Below are 23,024 nucleotides of genomic sequence, written 5' to 3'. Positions count from 1 at the left end.
CAGGTGGGGAATGCCCTGAAGCAAATGCCTGGAGGGATAGATGGAACCAATCACTGGAACCCTGCTGGGGAGCAGGAGGAAATCAATAAGGGTGATCAGAATGCAGCTGGGCCATAAAGAGCCCTGAAAGCCAGGATTTCCCGTGTGAAAACGAAGGGCACAGTCAAATGGTGCTCATGGGGGCAAACGGATCCCAGTAAGGACAACTGACTAATGGAGAGCAGAGGGGATCAAAGGCCAAGAGAATGGTGACAAAGAGTCATTGGGCTCTGCGGTCCTGAAGTGACAGGGACTGCACAAAGACAGCTGAAGGTAAATGGAAATATCAACGTGTGCAAGGTCTTCATGAGGAAGACAGTGATGAAATTAGGGACCAGACTGGATACCACGGACAAAGGAGAAGGTGTACTCCAAGATAACACCAAGGTCTATGCCTGAAGCCAGCCCTGGGGGTCGAGTGGTTAAGACCCGGAGCTCTCACCATTGTGGCCCCGGTTCATGTCCGGTGAGGGAACCACACCACCTGTCTGTCAGTTGTCAGAATGTGGTGGCTGTGTGTTGCTGTGATGCTGAAAGCTATGCCACTGGGATTTCAAATACGAGCAGGGTCACTCACGCAAAAACTGGCCATGAAAACCCTATGAATAGCAGACCATTGTCTGATACAGCGCCAGAAAGGGAGAGGACGGCGCTCTGCTGTCCACGGGGTCACTAGGAGTTGGAATCAACTCAACAGCACTCACAACAACTATGCCTGAAGACTGACACAAATGAGGATGTCAGACCTGAGTTTGGAAGTTGAGCTGGGAACTCTAGGTCTTGAGAGAGTACCTAAGAAGTCAGAGCTGGAACTACATCTATTTACAAATAAAAATCCATTCCATGAACATGAATAACCATTCCAGAGGGTAAAGGGGAAGGAAATCTCAACAAGTGGAAAGCAGTGTGTGGTGAGGACTAGAGAGAGACCATTTAGAGGTCACTTCAGCGGGGTCAAGGTTTCAGCAGGCGGAGTTGCAGGTCCAGCGCAGTGCCCTAGGCGGGAAGCCCGGTGCTAATAAGGAATCCTGCAGACTTTCCTGGCGACCTCCAGAAGTTACTTAAGAGCTCTGCACCCCCAAGTCATGGTCTGTAAAATGTGACTACCTACTGGACAACGCTCAGAGGCAGAATGAGGATAAAATGATAGAATGTATGAGAAAGAGATACGCAAACTACAAAAAGCTGCATGAATGTAACATTTTACATGGAATTGAGTATTCCAAGATAAAGTTAGTGTCAGAGACTGTAATTACAAGATTTTCCACCAATACTCCTAATAAACCTCAGCCCTGACCCAGTAGGGTGTTCCCTTCTTTGAATGTTGAAGACCACAGGCTTTTGCTTGTTTGAATTAAACTCCTTCTCAGATCAATAGCATAGTTTCCTGCTATACGCACCCAGCTTACACAAAGCCCAGACAGGGCACTGAAACACTTGTCCTTTCTCTCTTGTTTTTTTTTTTCTCCACTATTGTTTTTCCTTTCTCTCTCTCCACCTTGTTCTAATTCCCTATTTCTTATTTACTTCTCCTTCCTCTTCCCCTTACTCTCACTTTAGCTCCATTAAGATATATTCTCACAAATGCCTCCAAAGTATTTTCAAAACCAGGAGAAAATACAGTCAGTGATTAGCATTAATATTCCTTAAAATAGTTTCACCCTTGACCTTATCCACAAATTTCACTGCTCCCCCGCTTTAAATAGAGAGGCAAACCTGTTTGACTAGTTTTTCCGCTAAGCCCTGCTCTCCCGATTGGCTGCTGAATCCAGATGAACAGCAGGCACAGCAGCACACACGCAAAAGCCATGTAAAGCACGAGGGCCTTCTTCACAGGGAAAACCCACAGTGAAGGGCCTGCAGGCCCTGCATTCACTGCCCCCCTCAGAGCCACCCCCTAAAGCAAGAAGGCCACACCACTGCATCACTTACTCCATTGCTAGGGGAAAAAAAACTCCTCCTGTGAGGCCTTCTCTTCTGAATAAGGGATATTATGATGAGGATGAGGTATAGAGCCAAATTAAGCCTTTACCTTAAGTTTAGAAGTTTAAGAAATTCTGGTGGATGCAACTACACTCAAAATGTGGTACAGAGGTGTGCCCAAGTTTTGTTGTTGTGGTTGTTGTGTGTGTTTGCTTAAGATCAGGAAAATCTGAATTTGCAAAACAGATTAATCAAAATAGGATTCTCTGTATAGAAAGATTTACTTTGATATTGCTTCAAACAGCAAAGTCTCTGGGTACATTTAAAATATGATATGCTTTAAAATCATTGTCCACATTTTTTTTTACTGTAGAGTAGTTCAAACATACAGAATAGTATAAAGATTAATATAGCAAACATCTGTATACTCCTTGCCTGTATTTAAAAAGTGTTAAAATCTTGCCCTATTTTCTTGAGGTGTTCTGTAATTATGATTCAATTTATAAAAACTGAATTTTTATATAACTTAAGTCAGAAAATTCAGCATATTATAGAAAATACAGCATATTTGTACATCTGATTCTACCTCCTTTTTTTTAAAATTTTTTTTAATTCATGGGAACATATTGAAACTAAAACGTTTCACTTAGAGGAAAACCAGCCCCACGATTATTACTTATTAAAGAAAGTTACAGCCAATGTAACAGCTAAAAAATTATGACTCAATGTCTTAAAAATATTTCAAGTAATAAATCTCTTCAGAACAGAATAGAAAAGTACAAAATAATTTTACACATATTTTATATTAATAATATTCCAAAATCAAGAAAATATCTACCAAATCGTTATAATGTAAATTTATTTAGTGAACTAGAATATCTGCAGATGCATTTCTGTTATCTAAATCAAGTCAAAGGAAACTGATTATACCTTCAAAATAAAACCAATATAGTGATTATTTCAATTATTAACAACTCAGATGAACAGCACAAAGCTATGAGCAAAACACACAGTATCTCTGAAATGCTCCTAACTACACATTCTTTCTATCTAATCCAAATGTTTTAGCACTCACATAAATTTCCAGCCAGAGAATAGAAACTGACCTGAGCGGGCCTACATACCCTGCCATTTGGAAATCCAAGGTTCCACCTTTGTTTTGGCTCTGCACTCCTAAATGCCGCCCTAAGTATGGCACTCCTGTCTAACGCAGTTTCAACCTGGCATTTGTCATCTCTGTAAGGGAGTGCTGAGCAGGACAGTACATAGTCTACTACTGAGTTGGTGAATGTACAACATGTAACTGTCAGAAGTCCCAAACTGAAAATCACCTGCACAGACCACTAGGCTTTGCAGGAATAGGACCACGTGCTGGGAGGGAGTTAGCACAATGCACACAGAGACTGAAACTCAACTCCACAACAGAGAGGTCCTGATAACAAAAAGTCTTTGGCTACAGAATTTCAGGATAAATAAAGAACATCACCAAAGAGTAAAAACTCCATGCATGATGGGCTTCAGTTCACCTTAAAAATATGAAACATCTAATTTCATTTTACTCAAAAAACATTTACTGGCTGTCCTAAAAACTATGTACTACTCTAAGTGCTACATAAACAAAAGATAAGTGGTAAATAACAATAAGTATGTATTGAAACAGACATATTAATTTGAACTAAAAAAGAATAATAGCTATTATTTATAACCAATTAATCACCAATATTCCTTACAACCAATAATATGTACTATGTTCAATTGTTGATTGGCTCCCAAACCAGTTCATATATGTAAACATCTTCTCAAAATACGCACTAATTATAGGGTAAAAAATTCATATACATATTAAAATAGTAATCTAATTTTAGACATATGTCTCTAATACAAAGCATTACTTCATCTAAATAGAGAAAATTCTAAGAAAAAAGTAGGTATTTTTATATATTACTATAGTAGACTCAATTAAAAAAAAAATCTATGACTCAGTCCTTCCCCTATCACATAGGTTAATAACCGCTTTCCATAGTGTTGATTTTTAAGACTCCATAAGATATGGAAGTGCCTTCTGAATTATCAAATATTAAATTATATTTTATTCAATTTTAATACCCTCTTTTTTGTTTTCAGATTCTTTTTTTTTTTTTAAGGCACATCCTTGTTCTATTTTTTTTTTTTTGTGAGGAAGATCAGCCCTGAGCTAACATCCGTGCCAATCCTCCTCTTTTTTTTTGCTGAGGAAGACCGGCCCTGAGCTAACATCTATTGCCAATCCTCCTCCTTTTTTCCTTCCCCAAAGCCCCAGTAGATAGTTATATGTCATAGTTGCACATCCTTCTAGTTGCTGTATGTGGGACGCGGCCTCAGCATGGCCGGAGAAGCGGTGCGTCGGTGCGAGGCCGGATCTGAACCCGGGCGGCCAGTAGCGGAGCGGCCGCACTTAACTGCTAAGCCACCGGGCGGGCCCTCAGATTCTTTTAAAATGAATAATCTTTGTCCTTATCAGTTTACCTATGAAACTAGAACTGACAATACCAAGAATATTTTAAACAAGACATTAAAAATGTCTATGAGTTGATTACCAGATGTTTTTATTTTTTTTAATTTTTTTTTAAAGATTTTATTTATTTATTTTTTCTTTTCCCCCAAAGCCCCAGTAGATTGTTGTATGTCATAGCTGCACATCCTTCCAGTTGCTGTATGTGGGACGCAGCCCCAGTATGGCCAGAGAAGCGGTGCGTCAGTGCACGCCGGGGATCTGAACCCGGGCCGCCAGCAGCGGAGCACGCGCACTTAACCGCCAAGCCACGGGGCCGGCCCCAGATGCTTTTAAAAAACAACGTTTTTGCTAAGGACCCCTCCAGGCTGGTGGAAACGTGTCTTGTGCTGAGGAAGCTGCTATCTCCCCAGAGCTCTTGATGCAACTCTTTCCTCTCTTCAAGGAACGAGTTCCAGTGGCTCTCTGCTCTCTTCAAAATTGTCAGTTGCCCCTATTCCACTGGCTTCTTCTCCAAAGGCTATAAATATGATCAAGTTTTCACCTTAAATATATCTTTTAATCATTCTCCCTAAACTCTGAGAGCAAGTACTGCTGAAAGCAATCGTCTCTACAGACCTCCTAATCACCAAGCACAAGTTGTGCTTTTCATAAAAACAGCTAGCATTTATTGAACACAAACTAGTAACCTACTCGGCAGTGAGTTTGACAGATATTTTGTTATTTGATCCTCAGAGCAACCCTATAAGGTAGGCATTTTGATCCTCATTTTGTAGATGAGGGAAGGAAACTAAATTCTGAGTTCAAGAGCTAGTCAGGGGCAGAACCAGGACTGTCTAATACTCCTCATTTTAGCACTTGACCTCTCACTTCTCGAAATTCTTTCCTCCTTCAACTACCAAAAAGCTGTTTCCCCAATTATCCTCCTGCCTTTCACTTTGTACCTTCTTGTTCTTTACTGCTCCCTATTTCTCTACCCAGCTCTTAAATTGTAGGATCTCCCCAGGCCTCTATTTCCCTCTTATTCTTTGTACTTTCCCTGGAAGACCTATCAACTTCCTTTTTTTTCCACAACCACCTATATGCTGAAAACTACTAAATCAGTCTGTCCATCCATCCATCCATCCATCCATCCATCCATCCGTCATTCCATCCATCTATCCATCCTTTTATCTACCTACCATCCATCCATCCATCCATCCATTTATCTACCTACCTATCTAGCCCAGACCTCTCTGTTCAGAACTTATGTGCAATGATTCCTTGGACACTCATCTCCAGTTAGATTTTCTATAAGAACTTCATAGTCTACACGTCCAAAACTGAGTTCTATCATCCTTGCTCCTCAAACCAGCCCTTTAAAGTCCCTATCCCATCCTCCTATACCACCTACCACCTAATCCGTCACCTAATCCTAGAGACTCTACCACCTTAATATCCATGTGGCCAAACCCTTTTTTTCATCTCACTGCTACCACTTTGGTGTAAGGTCCTCAACCTCTCTTAACAAGATCACCCCAATACCTTCTAAACTGCCATTCCAGTCTCACATTCCTCAGATTCATCCTTCTAGATTGCTGTGAGAGCTGTCTTCTCACCATGTCACTCCTTTGTTTAAAACAACCTTGAACAGAAAATGATCCACACTCCTTAGGATGACAAACAGCCCTCCATGATCTTGCCCCGGCCTACACTGACTCATCTTTTCTGCCACCTTCTCTATGAAGGCTCTCTAGTTGTCCGTCCCTATGTAGAACTGGCCACTCCAAACGCCTGCTCAGGGTCCTCTGCGCATATCTCTAGCACAGCGCTCACAGAACTGATAGCACTACATCGTACTTATTGAAACTAACTTGTTTTCTATCTATTCAACCCTCTTACACCCAGAGCGCTTCCAGGGTCTTACGTATCTGCATATCCCCAGAGCACAAGAGCACAGCGCCCAACACATGGTATGCTTTTTAATAAACGTTTGTTGAATAAAAGAATAAATGTTTGTGACCTGCTTTAGATTAGGAAGATATGATTACCACTGTTTTCAAAACTAAATTAAACTACTTTATTCAAACTAATTTGATTATGGATAAATTTAACTACTTTATTCAAACTAATTTGATTATGTAGCTCTTCCATAGGTAGCTATGCAAAATAATATTGAAATAATGGACCTAGCCTCAAGTATGGTTATCAGGATTATCAAAACACACTTCTTATTCCTGGCTTCCAGAGCAGGGAAACATTACCAACATTATATACGGCCAGCGGGCTTCAATGGCAGAAAATGGTATGTAAAATATCATAGTATACATATTCCTAAACAAAGACAATCTGGGCCTACCATTAAAAAAGTAAACTATTTTTAAGGGCTGCTTCAATTTCTCAGAAAAGCATAGATTTTCCAGAAGACTGAACTGTCTGAAATTAAGACATCCTTCTAAAGATCTCATATACAAAATTTTCTATTAAAAAAAACACATTAAACCATTTATATAGAGGTCACTCTTCTAGGAACCTCAGCCATTCAGCTCATGATCCAGCCCAGAAATAAAGCATGAGGACAGCAAGTATCTGTCACAAAGTCCATAGGCTTTATACTCAGGCAAGAGTCCACATCATTTCACAGAAAAAAAGACAACAGATAATACAGCAGCAGGGCCCGCTCACAGCCTGACAGCAGCAGAAAGGGATAGCTGATAACAGAAAGAGGACCCAGAAAAACCATAAAAAGAATAGTACTTCTGTCTCCATTCTAGTATTTCAACTGGGGAGGCTGAGACCATTTACCATAAACAACAACCGCTCTACACACCTCAGCGAATAGCACTGTTCAATTCTTTATGCATCCGTGTTCATAAAGACAACCCAACAAAAAAATTAACTTACATCCAAGGGAGCAAGGAAGAGTGTAAGATTTAGAAATTGCTTATTTGTTTTGACAGCTAATTTTTTTGACGTTTCGGTAATTAATAGTGTGAGGGGTCAGCTATTTAGAAAACGTGCTTATGTAAACAAGCAACAACCCAGATGGTGTCAAATAAATGAGATACTATATTTTGCAAAAACAATCAAAAGTTCTTACCTCCTGGTGTACTTTGGAAATCTAGTGTGAGTTAAACAGCATCAAATCAGTATTACTTGATAAATAAGCACATAAATAACTTAGAAAAGGAGTTTGAGAATTGAGAGTGTGGTTATTTTCTTCCTTTGACATCAATATTTAAATGGTAATTAAGCTGATGGTTATTCATAAGGTACCATGAAATGTTTTAAGTTATTTAAATTAAATGTGAACTGTCAAACTCTTTACACAAAGAATAGCTTTTACAAAAAATAAATGTTGTTATAAATATCTTTATTACTTCCATTGGTTTACTTATTCTAATATGTGCACCAGGCATTAATACAACAAGCATAAAGCTCCGGAAATTTCAGATTTAAAAAGAGTTCAAATCTCTACAGTAGTATTACCCAGAAAAACTCTGAAGTATAGTCTCTACTCACATATACCCAAGTTACTAATACACTATCAAGCTTTTACTAAATCCGCCTAAGCACTAAATCACACAACACTAGATATCAACTTTACCTTGTGGGTGGAAGGCAAACCGAACAATATTAGAGTATTTCCCTCTGGAATTATCTAGAATAGTTGCTGAACAGAGCCACATTCCTAAAACAAAACCGCAAACTGCCAGGAGATAGTTTCTATGGGAGAGAATTAAGTCCACTGGTTCCCTCTCTGAGACAAAAAAAACACAGGCTGATTTACGATTCAATTCAATTAACACAAAGTTCTGGACTCCCTTACCATTTAATATTGAGGTACATGACTCTTGAATTAATTTAAAAATCTCCAAGGGACAAAGTGTGATTACTTCTAAAACTATTAAAATACCAATTAAAAAGCACTTTCTCTCCTTCCTTCAATGGCAGTCTGGGGATGTGTGGAAATAAAGCACACTAATTCCGAGCGGAAACTTTCTCTTGAACACAAAATTATCAGAAATAGAAACAACAGCACACTTGGCATCTGGCCAAACTGCCACACCTTCCTGTCATTAATCTTGTAAAACTCATTATACAAGGTGACAGCCTGAATGGGCCTGAAGATTTTTAGAGGAGTAGTGGCTTTTTTTTTTATCTTTTCCGCGTGGAAACTCTCTGAAATAAAAGGCTATCTCTATTACCAACAATGGCTCATAATGGAGGTGACTCTCAGGTCACGCCTGATTATGAATGCCACCGCCCCTTCTCCTTGAGATACGCCCTCTTCCTCTTGAGAAGGACTAGTTAACACAATCTAGCCTTCGAGTTAGTTTGCGGGACTCTCCGCAGTTCTCCCACCTTCTCAGCTCCCTCGTCCCCGGGACGCTTGAAGGTGACGGGAACCAGCGGTACAGGCACACGTACAGGTACAGAGGGGGTCCTGTCCCTAAGGAAGTGCTGCACACGGCACGTTCATCGTGCCCCACTTTATAAACCCTCAAGGAAACCAGTGAGTTTATACATACGGATTGGTCGCCCCCCTCGCCACCTCTGCCTGTCCTTCTGCCCGGTCGCACTGCATATACTTGCGCCCTTCGACGCGGTCTGCCTCCTACAAGCCCAAACCAGGCGTCCCGGGCCCCCTCGCCGCTCCTCCAGCCCGCGGAAGGCGCCCTACTTCCCGCAGCGCGCCCCGCTCTCGCCTCCCCTCGGCCCCGCGGCCCGCACACGCTTCTCCAACACAAGGGCACGCCGCGGGGCTCCCCCACCCGCGCGGGAAGCCGCGGAGACCCCGCCACCGCGGTCCCTTCCTGGGGTCACGCGGGCACGCGGGCTCCGGAGGGCGCGGAGAGGTCCCAGTGTGTGCGTGTGTGTACAGCCCCGAGACACTCCCCACCCCAACGCACCCAGCTCTAGTTCCCCCTCAGGGAGAGGACGAAGTACAGGAGAGTTGGAGAGGTCCCGAAGCACCTCCCGGCCCCCCATCCCCGCCCAGCAGCGGGCTCTGGCCTTGGGGCTCCGCGGTGCCCATCCCCGCAGGGTCAAGTGCTAGGTCCTCGGCCGGATCCGCGCGCGGTCATCCCCTTCCTCCTCCGGCACGCACGAACGCGAGAGGACCCTCACACGGGTGCCGTATGGCAGAGAAAGGAGTGCGGCCGCCAGCCGGGGCGGCGCTGAAAGAGCTCCTTCACACTCCCCTAAGCCTCGGCCTCTCGCCTACCCCCTCCGCTCCCACCCTGGTCCCTAACTCCCTCAGCCCAACCCCATCCGCACTTTCCGATCCCTACCCCCGCCCCTGGATCGCAGCCATTCGCCCAGCACTCACCTCCGAAGCAAACAACGCCCCTCTCCTCCTCCCAGCCCGCCCCCCTTCCACCAGCTGGAACGGCGTGGTCCCTCCGCTCACCTCGGCTTTCGGCTGCTGCGCGTGAGTTTGAGTGTGTGTCTGCCGCGTAATTGTATCCGGGGACAGCAGGGACCCGTGTGTGTGCGCTGGATCAGGTGTCGCCGCCTTCGGTGGTTTGGGGGTGTGAGGGAGGCTGCAGAGTTAGTGTGTTAGCTTAGAACGGACTCTCTGGACTCACAATTGATGGCAAAGCTTTAGCCGTGCCCTCCCTCGGGCCCGCAGCGCGCCTGCTCCTCCGCCGCTCCCCGCGGGCGGCCGGGGCCCCCCCAGCCGCGCCCCGCCCCGCCCCGCGCGTGGCGAGCAGAGCTGGAGCGCGCCCCTCTCCTCCCGCGCCTGGCTCAGCGGGGCACGACGCGGGCGCCACGCGCTCAGCCTCGCGTCACACGCCTGGGGCTGCGAGCGCCTCCCGCTCCCCCGGCTGAGGCATGGATGCGGACGCGCCTTCGTGCCACGCGCTCGCGCCCGGGCGAGGCGCCGCGTCCTGGGACGGGGATGCTCGGCTGCGGAGCGGCGGGCAGGCTGGGACGCTCTCGAGCCCTCCGGTGGCGCTCGAGCTGGGAACCCTGGGACTGGCACGTGGCCCCGCCCTCTGTTCCCCCCGCAAGGCGTGCCCTGTGCCCTCTTGCCACCACCAGTCTGGTCTCCGTGCCGCCCTTTTTCATCACGCCAGCGCAACGCGAATCTGCGTGAGGGTAGCGCGCCTTCTGTCATCTTCCCAGCCTTCTAGCCTGCCTCACTCGTCCCGAATCCATTAAAAAGTTGAACTTGGGCAAAGAGGTGGAGGAGATAGGCGAAAGAAAGCGAGGGGGCCGCTTAGGTGATCGTGCACCTGCCTCGTGAATCGGCAAGCGTTAGAAAACGCGAGTCAGGGGATCCCAGAAAAAGTAATCGGGTTGCTGCGCTCAGTAACACCCCTCCTCGTGCTGAAAGGGCCATTTATGCTCTGCTCGGTTGAGCCTTTGGCGACTGTATCCTGACTAGTCTGTGTTTGCCAGCAGCAGATCCTTGCCAAGTTGGCGTTCTGGCCGGGAAGCGACTTTGCGCCTACCCAGGCTTGCTGGAGCAGTCTTCCTGTGGCGCCCAGACCTTTGAGGCCAAGCGCCTTTAAGAGTCTGATGGTAGATTGTGAGCTTCCTGGAAACCAGGAAAATCTAACAGTGTTGTTCGCGTTTCCTCTGAGCCTGATTGCCATTGTATTCAATAAACATATATACCCTGCGAGTGGAATTGTTTATGTTCCAACTTTCAGAAAAGCAAAAATCATGTCAGGCATAAACTCCAGAAGCTAAGGTGCCGTCTCTGCGCACAAACGTTACACGTTTAAACACTGGAAATCACAAAATGCCAAGTCAGGCCATGCTTTCCTTGCTCCAAAGTGAATTCAGAAATAGGTTGGGACTGTCTGCCCTTAGATAAGAAAATGAAATTTGTTTTATTGTATATATTATTAATGATAAATGGGAAAAAAACACATACACCATTGTTCTCATTTTATTAATGTTTCTATGTTTAATAAGTGCGGGGTCTAAAGTCCATATACTAAAGAACGTTCCCCGATGGAGAGGCTTGCAAATGCCGATTTGCAAGAAGACTGCGCTTTCCTTCTTTGCAGATTAGAAATTTGAGATGTGAAAAACACAGGGAATATTTTCCCAGCCTTTGTACTTGACCTAAGGAGATTACTGTCTTCTATTTTTATTTTATTTTATTTTATTTTTTATTTTTTTTATTTTTTTATTTTTTGTTTATTGCAGTAACATTGGTTTATAACATTGTAAAAATTTCAGGTGTACATCATTACACCATTGTATTTCTGCATAGATTACATCATGTTCACCACCAAAATACTAATTACACCCCATCACCACACACGTACCGAATTATCCCTTTCACCCTCCTCCCTCCCCCCTTTCCCTCTGGTAACCACCAATCCAATCTCTGTCCCTATGTGTTTGTTTATTGTTGTTATTATCTACTACATAATGAAGGAAATCATACGGTATTTGACCTTCTCCCTCTGACTTATTTCACTTTGCGTAATACCCTCAATGTCCATCCATGTTGTCACAAATGGCTGGATTTCATCGTTTCTTACTGTCTTCTATTTTTAAATTTTATTAGAAAAACCGAAAAATAATAAATGTTAAACATAGATAATCTGACATAAGAGAACTTAAGCATTTACTCTAAAAGCTCTGTTCTCTTAAGTGTCAATCTTCAAACTATTGTTCAGGCAATTGTAAACTATTGTTTTGATAATGCATATATAAATATTTGGTTAAAAAAAGACGATTAGAAATTAAGCAAAAATTATTTTATGAATATCTTTCTAAAATTTATCACATTCCTTTGTTTAATAAAATCATGTAAACTAAGATTTTTGTCAGACTTTTGGAAAGAAAATGCATTATGTGTGGATATGTCCATGTTTATTGTTTCTAGTGTCTCTCCATTGCCTTCCACTTCTTTATATAATGATTATTGGATTTTCACAGCTCTGCACGCAAAGGACTTTCCGTAATTTAAAACGAATTAAGTCAATCATTGTATAAATAGTTAAATTTTATTTTTGGAGCTTGAAATTACAGAAGAAATTGATGAGGTTCTCTTTTTAAAAAAATCTGCTAGCAATTAGCACTTATTATTGACTGAATGACTGCATAAAGTAAATAATGACAGAATTTGCTACTTCTCTTTAAGGTAGAATGCACATTTTTCATATTTAATCCATCTTCCCAACTCTCAGCCAGATTCACACAAAATTCTTCCTGTCATCTTGAGTTTATAGAATGTTGGATTGGACAGCATATCTGTAGAAAGGAAGTTCTAGCCAATGTGAAGGATATTAAAATCTCCTCATTTCTGTAGACCACGTGTATCAGTATACTCAATTGTTAATTTTTAAAAAATGCTTGTTATTATTCTTTAGCCAATTGGGCCCATATGATTTTATTGGAAAATAAACAATAACCTATAAGAGATACTAGCTTAGCTTGGTGATCATTAACTACCAATTCTATAATCAGACTTCCTAAAATTGAACTTTAATCAATTATTAATGACACAGTTTTGTGTCATTTGACCCTTAATATAAACCATACAATATAGAATACAGCAGAATGGAGTTAAGTTCAATCATGAAGAGAAATATGGGTGGCTGTGCATTCCAACACCTCTTTGCTAACAGTCCCAAATATGTGAATATATTGCAATGCGGCACTGTGTGACTGAAAACATCACTCATGTCGCAAACCAGGCCTTTGAGCTCTGCTAAATTCCCTTAAAATGTGACTATTTTGGAGCTCTGAGGAGCATAGAGTCTGAATGTACAAAAAGACTCATCAGATCTAATTCGATGCTGCTCTCCACAATAATAGTAATGATTATTATGATTTCTACTTGAGTTTTCAAAGCGTATTCCAGGCACAATGCTAAACAGTTAACGAGAGTGATCTCATTTCATCCTCATAAAAATCCCGGAGATAGGTACTATTATTTTCCCTGTTAAAAGTAGAGTAGCAGAGGGTTGGGGAGTAAAACTTACCCAAGGTCACAGCTGAAAAGTGGCAAAACTGGGAATTGAATTGAAGTCTGCCTGAGTCAAAGATCATGCCCTGAACAAGTAGGGCTATTCAGACTGGGTCTTCTACTGCCTTGTAAATCTTGGTCAGAGAAAAAGCTGAAGTACATAAATCCAGCCCCGCCCTTTGGGGAACCCTCAGAATTCACGAAGCACATAACAAACCCAATCTGCCTTGCTGTATCTCCTCTTTTACCGCAGAACAACTGCTTCATAAGCAAGTCACAGTACAAAGATGATTCGTGATACGAGGGGCTTAATTTTTGTGTATCCAATTTTTTTTTTTTTTGCTGGGGAAAATGCACCCTGAGCTAACATCTGTTGCCAATCTTCCTCCTTTTTTTTCTTCCTCCCCAAAGCCCCAGTGCATCGTTGTGTATTCTAGTTGTAAGTCCTTCTAGTTCTTCTACGTGAGCTGCCGCCACGACATGGCTACCGATAGACGAGTGGTGTAGTTCTGCACCCGGGAACTGAACCCGGGCCACTGAAGCAGAGGGCATCAAACTTTAAACACTAGGCCATCAGCGCTAGCTCTCTAGGTATCCACTGAAAACTTTTTGCTATTATTTTGTTTTAATTTCTGATTCCCATGGACTCTGACTTGCTATATTGATAAGAACCCCAAACCTCAGAGCAAACAGAACAAAGACCATCACCAAGTCCATGAGGTGAAAATAAGCTCAGCATCACCTCCTCACCTTTTCCTTTTGGCTCTTTCCTTTTTCCTTTTCCTTTGTCTCTTATTTTCTTCCAAACGTCAGCTTCTTGTTTTCAGTTTCAGCTATACACTCTATACTTACGTGCCATACTCCACATATTTTAAATGTGCAAATTAATTTGTTCATGTTTAATAATTTTTAATATGTGCAAAATAATTTTTTTCACTTTTTGTCATAATTCTCTTTTATTATGCATTATAGACTGCATTACAAAATGTTGATCTATGGATCAAATTGTAACAGAGAACAATGATCAGAGGAACAAAGATTTCCAGAACAGTGGAAGTGATGGAGATGGCTAGATCACCTGATGAGTTTTAGATTCTCATCAAAAGATATATATTTTTTAAATTGTGAGGAATATCTCATATAAAGAGCAAGCCAAAAAAAAAGCTTATACTTTTAATAATTTTGATTACATGATAGTAAACATCATTAGCTTATTTTATATATCCTTATAAAGCAGAATTTATTTTCAGGATTAGAAAATGTCATCAATCAAACTGCTCTCTAATCTAGTACTCAATAAGTTAAATCTTTTAAAATAATTTCCAAAACTTCATGATGAACTCTGTTCAGAGTTAGTTGTAGAAAACTTATGGAAATAGCCAATCTGCCTTATGGACTTTGGCCTTTTAGAACTGGAAAGTCTGCTATAGTGGATTCTTGTATAGCCCTGTATTGAGTCTCTGCCAGTGATACCAGCCAAGATTTTAAAGGTGAGTCAGGTGGTGCTACATAACATCAAAGCTAAGGCTGTGTCCACAATAGCTTCTTGTCCTGCCCATTTTGAAGGTGTTACTTATCATAGCCTTTCTGTGATTAGCTTGTAATGCCTCCTGGGAATAAAGAGCTTCATAATATATTACAATTATTGCAACATAATTTATTTGACTTAAATACATTGCTGGCTGCAAGCAATACCTACTAGTCTAATAGTCCAGCACTAGGTAAATGAGGTCATGTTCACCATATCCACTTAATACTTTTATAGATGCTAATCTTTGTCCATATCTTTTTGTTCATCACCCTTCTACAGAAGCTCTCAGATCCGTTGAACATAATTCTAAAATATCAAAACTTCGTGACCTGTGTTACATCCTCCTGGTATCATGGTCTGTGTGCTTCCCAAAATAAACATTAATTTATCTGCATAGTCAACTGGTATTTATTGGAAAGGTTAAAGATGACTCCTGGAATCCACTATTCTTTTTTAGGATTATACCCTCTGCCTTTTAACATAAAGAACTAATTGTATTGTTTTCAAAAAAGAAATAAGTGATTTTCCCTGACAGATTGGTATAACCAATATTTTGTGACTCTTATTTCCTGTGGTTGTCTTAAAATCATGATGGCCCCATAGTCACTTTCTCAGGTCAGGCTTTAGCTCCCAGATGAGACTATTAACTATGTGTTTGCTCATAAGTGTCAGCGCTAAGCCTGCAAAGAAGGTCGATTTCTGCATCAATGAAAGGCCTTTGCCCCTAGTGTTCAGACTTGTCATTATGTCACCTGTGTGTATTTTACTTTCTGGTTGGAATCCTGTTTTCAGTATCTTTGTTCTTGCCTTGTTTTCCATTCACTGTCTCCCACACTTTTTTTCTTGTTGTTTTTGAGGAAGATTGGCCCCTGAGCTAACATCTGTGCCAGTCTTCCTGTATTTTTTGTGTGTGTGGGACACGGCCACAGCAAGGCTGGATGAGTGGTGTGTAGGTCCACGCCCAGGACCTGAACCCGAGAACCCTGAGCTACCGGGCTGCCAAAGCAGAGCACGTGAACTTAACCACTATGCCACTGGGCCGCTCGCCAGTTGTCTCCCTTACTTTTGTGCAATAAAGAACTATGGTGTAGTAAATGAACTGTCTGAAGGAATATCCCACAAAAAGGGCAAGCCAGGTAGAAAAAAAAGTTAGTCAGTGACAGCATATTTGTATAATGAGAGGATATCAAGATTGTGTAGGTCTTTCTAGGGTGTAATTAGAAGCTGAGGTTTTCTTACTGTAAAGCAGATGCAGACTACTTTTAAAATTGTTTTTAAAATGTGATAGCTAATTAAATGATGTGCCTACTTATATTTACTAATTCCTTATCCTTTCATACCAAAAATAATCCTCTCTACCAGGCCATCTTCCCCAAACCATTTGGTTAAATACTCCCCTACCATTAAAACGTACCTAGAGTTTCAGAAACCTGTCCTAACCCTGATCAAGCCGAAATTTTTACAAAACGCAGATGCAGTAAGATGGCTTTATTCATAAGTTTATCTTTTACATAACCTCTCTGTTTCAAACAAAAATTAATGACTGATAAAATATAAAAGGAAAAACACACCAATTAGACACAGAGGAATTAAGAAACAAGGTAAACATCTTCCTGAACTAGAAATAGAAGAGAAATGCAGAGCAGGAAGCCAAGCTGAGGCCAAGGGTTGTAACTTCTGGGGTTGGACACAGATGGTGGCCTTGGGTCTAAAGCTGCTTGTAGCAGACAGACGCCAGGGTGACCCCAGGATTCTCACCTCCTGGCATCATGCTCTCTATAGTTCCCTCCCTTTTCGTGTAGGTGGGAGCTTGACTTGCTTCTAGCCACTAGAATATGGCAAGGTAAAGGGATTTTTCACCTGTAGTTAAGTCCCCAAATCGGCTGATGTGGGGTCAATCAAAAGGGAGGTATCCTGGGTGGGTATGACTTTAAGGGTTTCAGGTGAAAGCCCTTAAAGAAGACCTGGGCCCTCCCTGAGAAGAGAGACTCTCCTAGCAGGTTTGGTGAAATAAGTGGCCATGTTGGGAAGTCCTCGTGGCAAAGAACCGTGGGCAGCTTCTAGGACCTGAGAGGGGCTCTCAACCAATAGCCAGCAAGAAGTTGGGGTCCTCATTCATACAGCTGCAGGGAAATGAATTCTGCCAACCACTGAATGAGCTTTAAAGTATAGTCTTCCCCAGTCAGAAGGCAGCCTGGCCAACACCTTGATTGCAGCCTTGAGAAACCCTGGTCACAGGACACAGCTAACTTTCAAACTCTTGACCCCAAAATTGTGAGAAGATAAATGTGTGTTGTTTTAATCTGCTGAATTTGTGGTAACGTGCTATACAGCAATCGATAACCAATTCAGTACTCCATACCGGAAGAGGATAGGCCAGGTTCACCGCTGGAAACCAGGGGCTGGGCCAGGACTCCCACACGTGTGAATAGAGTCAGAATAAAAAGCCTGGAGACCTGGCTACACAAAACCAGTGGCTACAGGGAACTGTGAGGACTCAAAACTAGGAATCAAATCAAGTTGCCAGTGGCTGGACCTTTGATATCCCCAATTTCTCCTCGGAGTAGGAGCCTTAAAATACTGATATAAAACTTGGTTCTGGGTTCAGGCTCAGGAGGGCCAGGTGAAGGCAATTACAGGCACCTGAAAACTATTAGACAAGAAAAGGTGAGGCCAAAAGACAAAAGTCGTCCCTCTCCAGTCAAAACCAAATGTATACTAAAATCCAAAGACACATGAAGAACTAATGTTAAGAAAGCAAACAAACAAAACCCACAGTGCTCAAGGCATGAGTTCTTTGTAAATGAAATTAATTTTATGGCATCATTAGACAAAGACTTTAAAATACACTTAATGCAGCAATAACATCTATTAAAATAAAAATAAAAAATTCCTTTTGAATGTGCAAAGCAAAAACATATCCCAAAAAAAGTTTGAAATTGAAAAAGGAATAGAAATCTTAAAAATTCATTGTATGGAATAATTCTACAAATTTGTGAAGAGAAATTAGTAAATCTTAGTATTGTTCTGAGAAATTCACTCAGTATAGAAGAGAGAAGAAAAATAAACACACACGCATGCATGCACACACATGAAAGTTAAGAGACCTGGAGAATATATTAACTCAATGATAGATGTAACTGGAGTTTCAGAAGAAAAGAAAGGAGGGAATATCAAAAGAAATAAATAATAGCTAAGAATTTTCCAGAATTGAAGAAAGATTAGATCCTCAGATTTTAATCTTTAACTGGTGTCTGGTTGTTACTAGACAGAGCAAACAGCTCCTACCAGAAGAGACGATATAATCAATGATCAAACCCTGGGGAGATTTTGAAAAATTTTAAATTCTTGAGCTCCACCTCAGATCCACCAAATTAGAAACAAATACAGAAATGTGTATTTTAGGAAATCTCCAGTCTGCCTCCCCAAAACTCATAACCCCGGTCTAATCATTAGAAAAAAGCATCAGATAACCTCCAATAGAGGGGCATTTCTACAAATTACCTGGCCAGTATTTCTCAAAACTGTAAAAGTCATGAAAAATAAAGAAAGTCTAAGAAGCTATTAGAGCAAAGAGATGCCTAAGGAGACATAATGACTAAATGTAATGTATCCTGGATGGGGTCCTGGACCAGAAAAAGGACATTAAATACAAAGTAAGAAAATCTGAATATAGTATGGACAAAGTAAGAAAATCTGAATATAGTATGGACTTTAGTTAATAATCGTGTATTAGTATTGCTTCATTAATTGTAACAAATGTACCATATTCATGTGAGATGTCAATAATGAGGGGAAATGGATGTGGGGTGTATAGGACCTCTCTGTTCTGTATTAGCAAGTTTTCTATAAATCTAAAACTATGCAAAAATTTTAAAAATTATTAAAAATAAAAGCTCCCCATTTTATTTTGATCATCAGCCAGATTTTAGAATTAATTCTTTATTTTACTCCCTCATGTTACAGATGAGAAAACTGGGGCACTCTGATTGTAAGCATTTGTCTAGTTCTAATAATTTTTAGAAATAATGGAAGTTGTTAAATTATGATTGTTGTAAATTGTGATTACAAGTTTCTTTGAAATATCTTAGAATTAACCCTGATTTGAATTTTGTAGATATAACTGAACAACAGCAATATAATAACTGTAGTGTAACTACAACGAAAGCTTAGTTTTCAAATCTTTAAATGGTACTAAGAAATGGAGTGGATTGCAAAATCAGCCCGCATTCATATTAAATAGTATTAAAGTTTGTTGCTGAAATATTTTTTCTGCACCGTGCCAGCACTCACGCAGTGTATATACAGTTAATGAGAAGCATACATTCTTAAAAGAATAAGACATTCTTTCTTGCTTCCTCTTTTCTCCTTTAGTCTCCTCCCTACAACTATTTCCTCAAAGCCTTCTTTCTTCACACTCACTTTCTTTTAGTTTCATGGAAGAGAATCACCTCCACACAAAAGAGTTACTGTCCCACCCAGCTCACATATCAGCATAGTGTGTTGTCAGAACTGGTTTTTATCTGCTCTGTCTTCTAAAATGCCTCTCCTTATATTAAACTACCTCTCTAAGGCAGCTATCTTTAGTGAAAGGAGCTTCAGAGTTTTACTCTGGTACTGCCACCTACGAGGTAGGTGAGAGAACTTAAGCACAGCACACAACTTTTCAATGTCCCATTTTCCAACTTGCAAAATGGCAATGGGATACCTACTTTACAGAGTGTTGTAAAGATTAAATGAGGTAATGTGTAAGAGAATTTTCTAAAGTTTCTGATATTTTGTAGATATGTCACCAAATGCCATTTCTGAGAATACTTTCCACTTTATAAGGAAGCTTTATATAGACTACATGGGAAAAAAATGTATTCACTTCTCATTTATGTTCAGTAGTCAAACCAGTTTTTCCTAGACTGACTAAGCCTTGATGTAGTGAACTTGGATGTAGCCGACTCTAGATGGACTGAAGCCAGTATTGGTTTTGTAGGTTGTTGCTACTACAGTTCTTTTTTTTTTTGTTTTTTTTTTTGTGAGGAAGATCAGCCCTGAGCTAACATCCATGCCAATTCTCCTCTTTTTAGCTGAGGAAGACTGGCCCTGGGCTAACATCTACTGCCAATCTTCCTCCTTTTTTTCCCTTTTTCTCCCCAAAGCCCCAGTAGATAGTTGTATGTCGTAGTTGCACATCCTTCTAGTTGCTGTATGTGGGACGTGGCCTCAGCGTGGCCTGACAAGCAGTGCGTCGGTGCACGCCCGGGATCCGAACCTGGGCCGCCAGTAGCAGAGCATGTGCACTTAACCGCCAAGCCACGGGGCCGGCCCCCATCTACTACAGTTCTAAATGTTATTTTCCCCCAATATATTAGACATGGTGCAAGTGGAGTAGCTGTTCAACTACCACTTTCCTTTGCAACTCAATTTTAATTTCATCTCTAGGAAACAGCTTCCTTGTATGTACTTCCCTCAGACTCTGATGCCAAAGTAGAATAAAAGAATAAAATATGATGCTGCATGACCACAATTAGCTGATACATACCATCGTTACCCAACTACGTTAACATTAAGTTCTGGAAATTCCCAGCTTAAACGAGGTGGCCTTCTGAAACATTTGGAGCCATTCTCTGCATTTCCCTCCAATCCTATTTCAAAAGCTATGTGTTTTATAGCCCAGAAGTTCATGCTGAGGTTTTTTGTTTGTTTGTTTCTGTTTACTGCTGATTGCAAATTAAACATCTACCATCCAAGTTCCATGCTGTGTTATGGAATCTCAAGTTTGGTTCATATTCTTGTAAATCCATATACACTGGATTTCCATAACACATTGAGAGAGAAATCTTGGTGAGGAGGCCCCTAAAGATTTCACAAACATAGTGAATACCAAATATTAACTACACTCATTCATTCACTTATAAACATCTATTGAATGCATTCTCTTTTAATACAAAGGTGATAAGATATTGGTCTTTGCCCTCAAGTAGCTCGCACTTTATTGAGGGGGGTAAAGGGAAAGAAGGAGGGATGGCGAGAAGAGAGATAGAGCTACAGAGACAGAGGGAAAAGCAAATAATTGTTGTAGAGGGAGAAAACGCCAGTAGAGCTAACAACAGAGTAATACGGGAACAGAGCTGAAAAATGTCTGAGGGCTTTCTGAGAAAATGACATTCTAGCAGAATTTGATAGCTAATTTATTTTCAAGCTAATCAGTGCTGCCATTAGAATTTAGCTTCCATGAGAAGAGGGACTTTGGTTTTTATAGTCACTGTTACATTTTCAGTGCCTAGAACATTAGCTGGTTCATAGTATGCTAAAAATCTTGTGTTAAGTGGATGAATAAATGACTGGCTGCTTAGCACCAGAAGTCCCTGCATGAAAAGATTTGCTCCCTAGACAGCTGAATCATATCTAAATGTATGTGACAGCTCCTGACACCATTGGTTTTCACCTAATTTCAAAGACAGCTGGAGTCAGGCTGATTAAATAGGTGACTTCAGTCTTAGATATTTCCATGGGGGCCATGAAGAATTTTAGGAAATAGGAAGGACCTGATAAGAACAAATAACTTCCAAAAAATAGTCTGAAGTTGAGAAAGAGGAAAGTAGACCTATTTCTTCCACTAAAATTCCCCCCACAAACACTTAGATGTACATGGCCTGCTGGGCTGGACCAAAATTCAGCAAAAGCTATATGATATGATAAAAACTCATATAGAACAACTTCTTGGATCAATTGAACAGAAATAGAATGAAGGTGGAAACTGATCGCAGATGTTCAATATGCTCTTTGAGATACAGCCCAAACTAACGACATTCCATTGTAAAATCTTCACTTCAGCAAAATCAAACAGTCTCCAAGCTATGGACGTGAGCTGTGTGGGAGAAATTATATTATAAACATAGAGAGTTATGGAACATACTCTTCCCCATTTCCATTTTTTAAAAAATCCTAACCATCATTGAAATGTTAGCTCCATTGTGAAGCATTCCTGAAATGACCTCTCTTTCCTTCATGCACCCATAGCTCTTTGGTCAGGCTCTTCTCATGACAATATGGTCTGTACTGACTTATGTACATCTCAAAATCCTGTTAGAATGTGAGTTCCTTGTACACATTAACTATGTCTTTTCATTCTTGCATCTGACCCTGTATCTTCTAATTTCCCCTTTCACAACAAAGAAACATACACACATACATTTGTTGAATGAATGCTGAAAGAAAACTATAACCTGATATACTCAGCAGAAATACATACTTGAAATTTTCTAAAATAAAGAGGAATCCATAAAGCAATACTGATACAGGATTTATGGAAGGCAATGCAACTATGGAAAATAAACAGTAGGTAATCAAAAATTCATGATATAAAAATCATGATATGACATTAAGAATACTCACTGATACTGGTAGACATATTTTATCAAAATTAGGGAATTTATGTTAGATATGTTCTTATGGGAGACTATACCTCTGCCTCTGATAGCTTTGGAATCAATAGCACTTACACATTATCAAAATGCCTTTTAATGATCACCCAGGAGCTGGTGCTTATCCCATATATCAGTTAGGCTGCCTTTATCTAGAAATATTGCATTACTCATCCACAGTGACCTAAACAATAAGACCTTTATCTCATATAAGAAGAAGCTTGGAGGTAGGTGGTCTCAAGTTTGGTGCAGTGACTCAATGGTGCCATCAGGGTTTGAGTTCTTTCAGTCTTTCTGCTCTCATGGTGATAATATGGATGCCATAGCTGCTGATCCAGTAACCCAAGCAAGAAGGCAAGGAGCAGACAGTAACAACGCCTTTCTCCTTGAGTCCTTCTCTTTTATAAGGAACATCTTTCTTAGAAGACATTTCTCAGCAGATTTCCCCTCACTTCTCATTGACCAAGTTGAGTTAGGAGACCAATCACTGACAAAGAGGAAAGGTATTGCTATTATGTGCTTAGACCAGTTAAAATACACCCAGTAGAGCTGGCACATCACTGCCTTAACAAAACTGTGATTCTGTTAACAAAGACAGAAGACCAATAACTCTTGGAAAGGAAACCACTGGTGTCTGTAACATCACACAAGATAGTCTCTGTAATCATTGTGAAGTAGACAGCAGACATTTGTTAGCCTTGA

General features: G+C 41.0%; 1 protein-coding gene across 3 annotated transcripts in view; it reads right to left on the bottom strand.

Moving 5' to 3' along the window:
• Positions 1–10,007, bottom strand: part of UGT8 (UDP glycosyltransferase 8) — an 81,467-nt gene extending 71,460 nt beyond the window's left edge. For 2 of the 3 annotated variants that reach the window (XM_058549957.1, XM_058549958.1), the window contains exon 1: positions 9,346–9,602. The gene's annotated coding sequence lies outside the window, so the exon portion shown is untranslated. Of the gene's footprint in view, positions 1–9,345; positions 9,603–9,845 lie in introns of those variants that run through there. The other variant, XM_058549959.1, reaches the window with a different exon arrangement.
• Positions 10,008–23,024: the final 13,017 nt, after the last annotated feature.

This window comes from Diceros bicornis, chromosome 11, assembly GCF_020826845.1.
Source record: "Diceros bicornis minor isolate mBicDic1 chromosome 11, mDicBic1.mat.cur, whole genome shotgun sequence".
NCBI classification, from domain to species: Eukaryota; Metazoa; Chordata; class Mammalia; order Perissodactyla; family Rhinocerotidae; genus Diceros; species Diceros bicornis.
This window is presented reverse-complemented; position numbering and strand designations above follow the sequence as displayed.